A 10,920-nucleotide genomic window follows, 5' to 3' on the forward strand; every position below is an offset into this window, starting at 1 on the left:
TTAAATGTAAAGCAGTCTTGACTCTAATCTTTGAAGTCAAATAAACAATTTTGTTCAGTTATTATACTACAAGATGGAACATAAAAAAAATTGCTTTTGAACATGAAAATCATAGTTGTAAACAGGACCAACATAATTCAAAATAAATGCCGAAAGTCAACGATTATTTTTATGAAATACAGGTATAAATATTTTGTTAAAAATCAAATGCTACATAAACCCAGCCGATAACACTTTATTTGAAGGCGGGTGAATAAGACTGACATGACACCGTCATAAACACCTGTCATGAACATGAATAAGTCTTCATGAATATTTATGAATGTTGTCATAAAGCGTCATTCGGTAAATCATGACACTTTTAATACAAAGTTGACATTATTGAAAATGTCTTTGTTTTGACAACTTTACATTAATCTAGACAAAAATGATTAGTGATTGATTAATAGTATTCAGCAGGTTGTTTTCTTGTCAGCACAAAGACGGTACTCTTATCTTTCATGATAGTATTATAAAAATAAAGCTGTGGTCAATAAATCCCCACATATGATTTATTTACAATATGTAAATAAGTTACCAGTTCAGACACTGCTAGGATCTCAATAGAGCTTTGGAGCTGACGTCACAGCGTATGACGTTTACGTCGCTCGCTGAAGTTGGTTTCCATTTCTAGCTTCCAAAAGCTAAAGGGTGATTCCACTTAATTTTTCACTACCTTCCGCATCAATAATCGACTGTAGTTTAAAATCTACTATACCCAGACACTTCAAACCTGGACTAGATTATTCTGCTCTAATAGCAGAATATTTAAAACCGTGTTTGGGATTTGTGAAACCTTTTTCTGATTTGTGAAAACTCAATAAAAGTTCGATTATCACCATTTTTTGGCATCTCTTTCACACCAGAACTGCTCTAATTAAAAAAATACAACTCCTAGACTCTTCAAACCTGTACCAGATTATTCTCCTCTAATAGCAGAATATTTATAACCATGTTTGGGATTTGTGAAGCCTTTTTCTGATTTTTGAAAATTCAATAAAGTTTGATTTTCACCATTTTTTGGCAACTGGATCACATTAGATCTACTCTAATTAAAAAAATACAACTCCTAGACTCTTCAAACCTGTACCACATTATTCTCCTCTTCAAGCTGGATATTTAAAACCATGTTTAGTATTTGTGAAACTTTTTTCTGATTTGTGAAACTTTAAAAAAGGGTGATTTCACTACTATTTTTTTTTTATCTTGGTCACACGAGAACTGCTCTATTTCCAAAACTACGACACCTAGACTCTCCAAACTTCAATTGGATTATTCTCAACTAAGAACAGAATATTTAGAACCATGTTTGGGAGTTGTGAAACTTTTATCTGATTTGTGAAAACTCAATGAAGTTCAATTTTCACAATTTTTTGGCATCTGGATCACCATAGATCTGCTCTAATTAAAAAAACGAAAACTCCTAGACACTTCAAACCTGCACTGGATTTTTCTGCTCTAATAGAAGAATATTTGAAACCATGACTGATTTGTGAAACCTTTTTCTGATTTGTGAAACTTCAATAAAGTTCTATTTTCACCATTTTTTGCATCTGGATCACACTAGAACTGCTCCAGGTCCTAAAATACAACTCATAGACTCTTAAAACTTGGACTAGATTATTGTGCTCTAACAGCAGAATATTTAGAACCATGTTTGCGATTTGTGAAGCTCTTTTCTGATTTGTGAAACTTCACTTTACAGACCCCTGCAAAGGTTCTTTCCTTCCAACAGCCAGCATGATCGACAATAACTCGTTGAAGAATTAATGAGTTACAACAACATTTAATTTCCCATTGGTTAAAGTGGTTAAAGTGGTTCATTAAAGCGGTTTTGAATTATCATTGAATTTGAAAAAAACCGCATGGAACATGTATGAATAATAATCTGATCTTTAGTGAAGTTTCACAAATCACATAAAGGTTTCACAAATCCCAAACCTGGATTAAAATATTCTACTATTGGAGCAGAATAATATAGTCCAGATTTGAAGACTCTAGGTGTTGTAGTTTTAGAGCAGGAGTAGCTCTCATGTGACCAAGATTCAGAAAACGTCTGAAATCAACATTTATTGAAGTTTCACAAATCAGAAAAAGATTTCACGAATCCCAAACATGGTTTTAAATATTCTGCTATTAATTGATAATAATCTGATTCAGGTTTGAAGTGTCTAGCTGTTGTAGCGTTGGAATTAGAGCCGTTCTCGTGTGATAAAAGATAAATAAAAGGGGTGATGTCGCCCTTTTTTGAAGTTTCACAAATCAGAAAAAAGCTTCACAAATCACAAACATGGTTTGTCTAATGGCTATTAGAGCAGAAAAATCCAGTGCAGGTTTGAAGTGTCTAGGAGTTGTCGTTTTTTAATTAGAGCAGGTCTATGGTGATCCAGATGCAAAAAAATTGTGAAAATTGATATTTTTTGACTTTTCACAAATCAGAAAAATGTTTCACAAATCCCAAATATGGTTATAGAGATTCTTCTTGAAGAGAGTAATCTAGTCCAAGTTTGAAGTGTCTAGATGTTGTAGTTTTTTAAGTAGAGAAGTTCTAGTATGAAAGAGTTCAACAAAAATGGTAATAATCAAACTTTAAGTTTTCACAAATCAGAAAAAGGTTTCACAAATCACAATCATGGTTGTAAATATTCTGCTGTTAGAGCAGAATAAATTAGTACAAGTTTCAAGTGTCTAGGTGTTGTTTTTTAATTAGAGCAGTTCTAGTATGAAAGAGATGCAAAAAATGGTGATAATCAAACTTTATTGAAGTTTCACAAATCCCAAACATGGTATTCATTCAGCTTGAAGCGGAGAATAATCCAGTCCAAGTTTCACGTCTCTAGGTGTAGTAGTTTTTAAACTAGAGTCGATTAAAGATATGGAAGGTAGTGAAAAATTAAGTGGAATTGCTCTTTAGCTATTGGAAGATAGAAATGGAAACCAACTTCAGCTTCGTCAGCTGCTGAATCACTCTGAAGCTAGAACTCATCGGGTGAAAAACATATATATATATATATATATATATATATATATATATATATATATATATATATATATATATATATATGTGTGTATATATATATATATATATATATATATATATATATATATATATATATATATATATATGTGTGTGTATCCAATATATATATATTATTCAGTATTAATCATTATTTATTTATTAGTGTTTGTATAGTTATATAAATATGTATTGATATTACTAAATAATTTATTAAATAAATTATGAACAGCTGTGTGCTTTGTAATATGCTCTTCATACATCGATATCAGAATATTCCATTCCTATTCTATTGTTATAGCCACTAAGCATATTTAAATATTATGAACTATGTATTAAAAACATACTTAAAAAATACAACTGTTTATAAATTGTATCTTTGATAGATGTTTGAATATGGTTTCCAGTAACAAAAAAGTGTGTTATGATCGATTAAATCCGCTGATACGTCATTGTGCTGCTAAACACATAACGCTGAGTGGAGTGGAGTACCGCTCCAAGATGGCCGCCCTAAATCTCGTCAGCGACAATAGGCGAGAGCGGTCCATGAGGCGTCTATCCTTATATTATGTCTATGGGTGGAGCACTACTGGCGCGTTCAGATGACGCATAAATGGAGTGACGTCTTAACGTCAGGGTGCATTCAATTCCCTACTTGAAAGCTCGGACATTCTACCACTTTGGACTTTTACCTTTATTCGGTTGCTGATAATTAATAACGGACAAAGTCAGTTTAGGGTTGTGTTTCTTTGTCAGAATTAGCAAAAATATTAAATAGCATGTGTAATAGGATGTATCTAACTATAAAAAAAGAGAATAAGTAAAATAAAACCTGTGCCGTTACTGGTGCATGTCTGATGCACAGGCTTTCTAACACCTTTCTCGTGTCACGACTCTGAAGACCGAAGGACGTTGTCAACAGGTTTAATGACAATTAAAAGGGTAAAACTGCAATGAAGACAAAAAATACAATAAATATGTGATCATATGCAGCATAAAATACAATACATTCGATTGTCTGTGAGCAAATCAGGCGTACACCAATTGCGCACCCGATAACCTCGCGATATCTACGCATCTAATTAACATAAACATACTCTACTACTTTAAAACATTAGAGCGCTATATCGCTAAACAAAAACAATGTTGCAAAGTTACAAACTTGATACATACCGGCAATGCAACCATACATGAAAGATTCCAACAGTAATTTACACCAACGGACACCAACGGTGTCTATTTCTGCCGTTTAATAAGTTTTGTTTTGAATGACAAAACTTACTATGTTGTAGTACCTTAAAATAACATGAGAGGGCAGGCTTTCTCCCTTTTTTCTTGTATAAAAAACAACATTTATAACTTCAAAACAGAACACTCCCCGTCTGGCGTGAATAAACGCCACAATTTTTTTTTTGTTTTTTTTTTTGTTGCAAAAACAAACAAACAAACAAACAAACAAATATCTTATGAAGGAACCAAAACTACAATTTCTGAGATAGGTCTTACAAGTATTTTTGAACCATCTGCTTTAGCTACCTTAACTTCTACTTTACGTACTCTATCATCTTTACTTGGAAACACCTGAGTTATGAGTCCAAGAGGCCATTCATTTCTTGGTACTTGACTGTCTTTGAGTACGACGACACTTCCTAAGCTCACATTAAGTTGGTTGGATTGCCACTTGCGACGTGGCTGTAGAGTAGGAAGAAATTCTTTCTTCCACTTGTCCCAGAAGACATTTGACAGATGCTGCACCTGACGCCACTGGTGTCTGTAAATGTCCGAAGCTGTGAAGTGGCCAGCTGGAGCCTGAAGAGGGATAACTTTCTGGGTAAGAAGAGTAGCCGGAGTCAAGATGAAAGGGTCACTTGAGTCTGAAGAGACTGGGACAAGAGGTCTTGCATTTATAATAGCTGCCACCTCTGCCATGAAGGTGATGAGAACGTCATCAGTGAGTTTTGTGGTCTTGAGTTTGAAAAACATAGAGTCCAAAATTCTCCGGGCCAGGCCTATCATTCTTTCCCATGACCCGCCAAAATGAGAAGCATGCGGAGGATTGAAAGTCCAAGTACATCCATTTTCCTTTAAGTAGGACTGTAGAGATAGATTATCCAAGTTTGAGGGTATTTTCAGTTCCTTACATGCACTGACAAAATTGGTACCCCGATCAGAACGAATAGTTTTTACAGGTCCTCTTATAGCCAGAAACCGTCTAAATGCATTAATAAAGCTAGATGTGTCGAGTGAGTTTATCACCTCGATGTGAACTGCCCTAATGCTTAGGCATGTAAAAATGACAGCCCACCTTTTGTTTTGGTTCACACTTCCTCTGGTACGTCGGTAAGACACAAACCATGGGCCGAACACATCTAAGCCAACATTGGTAAATGGAGGGTCTGTTGCAAGACGGTCTGGAGGGAGGTTTGACATTTTTTGCGTGCTCAGAGGAGCCCGAAGTCTTTTGCAGGTTACACAATTGTAAATGATTGTGCTCACCTTTCTTTTGCCACCCACTATCCACCATCCTGCAGAGCGTATAGCTCCTTCTGTAAACAAGCGACCTTGATGATGAACTTGACTGTGATAGTGCTTTATGAGAAGAACTGCAACATGGTGGTGGCCTGGAACTAGAAGTGGGTTCTTTTCACCGTGAGTCAAGTTTGAGTCAGTGATACGACCACCTACTCTGAGGAGTCCATTTTCATCCAGGTAAGGGTCTAAGTTCTTAAGAGGACTGGTTTTAGGTAAGTTCTCATGATTTTGTACACACTTGATCTCTTCAGAGTACACATCCTGTTGTACTGCTCGAATCACAACATTCTGAGCTTGTTTAAACTCGTCCACAGTGAGTCCTATCTCACAGTAATGCCAACCACAGCAGTGACTGTTTGTGTTTGGTGATGATTTGAAGTTGTGGATGACATGTAGTAGTCTTGAAAGAGCACGGGTAAGTGATCTCCAGGTAGAAAACTTACTGAATCTTTCAGAACCAAGTTGCCTGGTTGAAGTTGTAGTTTGGAGAGTAGTTACATGAGGTCTAACATCTGAGTCCATGTTAGGGTCTACAAGATCATAGGAGTCATTTGGGAACTCTTGGAGTTGGAGTAAGAAGCTGGGGCCAGTGAACCAGTTACAAAAGGGCAACTGATATGTAGGAACAGAACGAGTGGCGTGATCCGCTGGGTTTTGACTACTAGCTACATAATGCCACTGGCTTGGTTGAGAAGATTTGCGGATCCTAGTTATACGGTTACTGACATAGACATAAAATCTCCTAGTTTCATTGTAGATATAACCTAAGACTACTTTACTGTCTGTGTAGAATGTAGTGCAGTCTAGTTCAAGGTCAAGTTCATCTGTGATTAAATCTGCAAGCTGTACTGCCAGTACTGCAGCGCTAAGCTCTAGTCTTGGTATGGTGTGATCTGGGCGTGGTGCAAGCTTCGCTTTGCCCATAATAAACCCTACTTCACAATTTTTCTCTGCATCTGTCACTCTTAGATAAGCCACTGCTGCAATTGCTTTAGTAGAGGCGTCCGAAAAAACACATAACTCTTTTTTTGTGGCTATTGAGGGAGAAATGTTTGTATATGTTCTAGGAATAATCAGGTTAGATAGTTCTTTAAGTGAGTCCTTCCAGAGAGACCAGGACTCTTCCTTTTCTGGAGGTAATGGAGCATCCCAGTCTCCATTTTCAACTGTGAGTTCACGTAGAATAGACTTTCCTTCTATAGTGATTGGCGCTACAAAACCTAATGGATCATAAAGGGTGTTAATTGTTGATAACACACCTCTTCTTGTGAAGGGCTTTTTCTCATCTGGTATTTGAAAGGTGAAGCAGTCTCTACCTAAGTCCCAAAGGAGGCCCAGGCTGCGTTGCATGGGGACTGAATCGGCTTCAAAATCCATGTTTTTTAGATCTTTAGCATGATCTTGTGTAGGGAATGCCTCTAACACTTCCTTTCTGTTGGCTGCTATTTTATGCAGTCTGAGATTTGACTTTGCAAGTGTGTCACGGGTCCTTTGGAGTAGGGACACAGCCATTTCAATGGTGGGAAGAGATTTGAGTCCGTCATCGACGTAGAAGTCTCGTGTGACAAACTGTATCACCTCTGGATCACTGTCCGAATCGCTGCGTAGAACGGACTGATGCAAGCCATATATTGCCACTGCTGGTGATGGGCTATTTCCAAAGACATGGACTCTCATCCTATACTCCACAATATCTTTCGAAATGTCATTGTTGCGGAACCACAGAAAGCGCAAGTAGTTCCTGTCTTGCTCATGAACGTTGAAACAGTAAAACATCTGTTCAATGTCTGCTGTAAAGGCTACAGCTTCTTTTCTGAAGCGCATTAAAACACCTAGCAGTGAGTTGTTAAGATCAGGTCCTGTTAACAACACATCATTCAGTGATACACCCTCGTATTTGGCGCTGCTGTCAAAGACGACCCTGATCTGTTTGGGTTTACGGGGATGGTAAACACCGAATAGTGGCAGATACCAACATTCTTCTCCATCTTTTAGTGGAGGGGCAATTTCTGCATGTTTATTTTTGAATACTTTGTCCATGAAAGTCACAAAGTGTTCCTTCATTTCCTCTTTTTTTTCAAAGTTACGAACAAGTGATATCAGTCGCTTCAGGGCCTGCGGTCTGTTGTTAGGGAGCTTTTGGCGTGGCAGTTTGAATGGTAAAGGTGCTGTCCAACTGTTGTCATTGTCCTTTGTTAGTCCTTCTTTCATTATCTTTAAGAAGACTTTGTCCTGAATGGAAGGCGAGATGTAATTGTCATGCCTGGTTTGTTTGAACACATTACATCCTAAGTGGTCTGGTTCACAAGCGCTGTCCACAAACTGGGTGCTGAATGGGACTTGAATCTCACAATGTCTCTCTTTTATATTGAAAACATTGGGGCACGGCTCAAACATTGTGGGACGACCCTTCTCAGTGGCATTTGTGAACAGAGTCTTTACTGCAAGGGTTTTGTGGATATCACCTACACACACGTTCCCTACTACGACCCATCCGAGGTCCAATTTTTGTGCATAGGGTGCATTGTTAGGTCCACTTATCTGTTTACGGACTTTGTGAACTCTAATAATGTCCCGTCCAAGGAGAATTAAGATGGGGGCTTTAGAGTCCAGTTCAGGGATGAGGTGAGCTACTGACTTCAGATGTCTGTGATGCATAGCTGCACTGGGTGTGGGTATCTCATCTCTGTCATTTGGGATACCTTTGCATTCAATAAGAGTAGGCAGTGGAATGTGGACTGAGCCATCCAAGGCTTCCACTACATAACCTGTAGCTCTCCTTCCCATTGTACTTTTAGTTCCAGCACATGTCTTAAGTGAGTAAGGGGAACTGGGTCCACAGTCATTAAATACTTCAAAGAATTCAGGACGTACTAATGATCTGTTGCTTTGTTCGTCATGGATAGCATAGAGCCTCACTGCTTGTTGTGGGTTGCCTGCTGGATACACTTTAACAAGACAGATTTTAGAGCATGATCTTCTTGCTTTATTCATGCCACAAACCTGTGTGCAGTTGGAACTTATCTCTTCTGGTGCTGTGGAGTCGGGCTCCCCGCCATGCTCTACTGCAGGTTCGGTTTCTCTTAGCCAGGGAGCTGGTCCTGGGTGGAGAGCAGTACAGTGTTTCTCATTGTTGCACTCAGAACACTGAACCTTGACTTTACAGTCCTTTGCAATGTGTGAAGATGAGGCACAGCATCTGAAGCAAAAATTGTTCTCCTTTAAGAACGTTTTCCTATCGTCTATTGTTTTCATACGAAATGTCCTGCATTTTGAGAGAGAGTGAGTTTTTTTGTGAATGGGGCAAATCCTGTCACTATCCACAGCTTTGTTCAGAAATCTATGCATATCTGTACTTGAGTGAGAGACGACATCAGTTTTGTGCACTGAAATCTCTTTTTGTCTGTTTGTTCTCCAAGGTGGCTTGTCTGGTTTGGAAACATCAAGCAATGACACGAAGTTAAAGCTGGGATCATTTTTAGCATCCGCTTCTTGTGTGACAAAGTCTACGAACACATTAAATGGTGGAAAGGGCACACCTCTCATGCGTTTGTAGTTAGTTCCTACTGTAATCCATTTTTCCTGCAAGTAGAAAGGAAGTTTTTGGACAATAGGATTTACTCCTCTTGCTGTATCCAGAAAGGCCAAACCAGGGAGGTCTCCTTCTTCTTTAGCACACTGCATTTCCATGAGCAGGTCACTAAACTTCCTCAGTTTTGTGTAATCTTTGGGCGTGATTTTTGGAAATGTATCAATTCTTTTAAAAAGTGCATCTTCAATCACTTCTGCCGAACCATAACATTGTTCAAGTCTGCTCCAGATCATGTTGAGGCCATTGACTGGGTTATTGATGTGTATAGCCCTAATTTGCTCCACCTGCTCAGCAGATTCTTTGCCGAGCCACTTTAACATCAAGTCCATCTCTTCACTTGCTGTTAGATCCAAACCCCTTATGGCATTTTCAAAGGAGCGTTTCCAAGCTCTGAAGTTTTGAGGCTTGTCATTGAAGTGGAGAAGCCCTGTTGTTACCAATTCACGACGAGCAAAATATCTAATAAAATCACTTACATTAGAGTCTTGAGGCTCTTGGCGTGGGGGTCTAGCATTGTAGAAGTTAGATGCTTCTATGTGATGTGACCAGTTGGGTCTGAAATCTTTATTAGTATGTGGAGACGTGGTAATGACTGGGGGGTTTTGGGAGTTGTTGAGATAACTGGAAGGACAGACTGGAACTTGCCGTGGATCATCTTTTTCAGAGTGTAATAACTTTTTGCTAGTGAACTCTGGTTTATTTTGAAGTGCATTTTCCTCTTCTGCTTGCTGAAAATCAGTATTTTCTTCTTCTTTTACAAATTTAGCTTGGCTGATGACATATTGTTCAGTACGGTCATCTGTTAGTGAAGAACATGGGTTGCTGCGTGCTTCTATCTGTGTGGCAACAGCTGCTTCTAATGCCTCTGCTTCTGCAATAGCTGAAGCTACATCCTTTTCTTGTTGTAGAAATTCAATAGATGCCTCAATTTTGGCTTTTTCTACTTTTAAGTTAACTTCTTTTGCTGCAAAACTGAGACGGGCTTTGGCTGCCTCAGCTTTTGCTCTTGCCTTGGCTGCTGCAGAGCTTGTAGAGGAGACACTGGAAGCCTCGGACCGGGTCTTAAGGGATGACGTCTTGTTAGACATGGCGACGTTGATTAGGTGACGTTTGCAGGATCACTGTATGCCGTGTTGCGGTAAGGCGTAGTAGCGGTCTGCTTCACTCTAGCTTCAACAACTGCCTTATCTTCTTCGGTTAGGACGCTGCCGTTTTACTGTGCCGTTACTGGTGCATGTCTGATGCACAGGCTTTCTAACACCTTTCTCGTGTCACGACTCTGAAGACCGAAGGACGTTGTCAACAGGTTTAATGACAATTAAAAGGGTAAAACTGCAATGAAGACAAAAAATACAATAAATATGTGATCATATGCAGCATAAAATACAATACATTCGATTGTCTGTGAGCAAATCAGGCGTACACCAATTGCGCACCCGATAACCTCGCGATATCTACGCATCTAATTAACATAAACATACTCTACTACTTTAAAACATTAGAGCGCTATATCGCTAAACAAAAACAATGTTGCAAAGTTACAAACTTGATACATACCGGCAATGCAACCATACATGAAAGATTCCAACAGTAATTTACACCAACGGACACCAACGGTGTCTATTTCTGCCGTTTAATAAGTTTTGTTTTGAATGACAAAACTTACTATGTTGTAGTACCTTAAAATAACATGAGAGGGCAGGCTTTCTCCCTTTTTTCTTGTATAAAAAACAACATTTAT

Source organism: Poecilia mexicana, unplaced genomic scaffold (genome assembly GCF_051168715.1).
Source record: "Poecilia mexicana isolate PSO_F unplaced genomic scaffold, ASM5116871v1 scaffold_4, whole genome shotgun sequence".
Taxonomy (NCBI): Eukaryota; Metazoa; Chordata; class Actinopteri; order Cyprinodontiformes; family Poeciliidae; genus Poecilia; species Poecilia mexicana.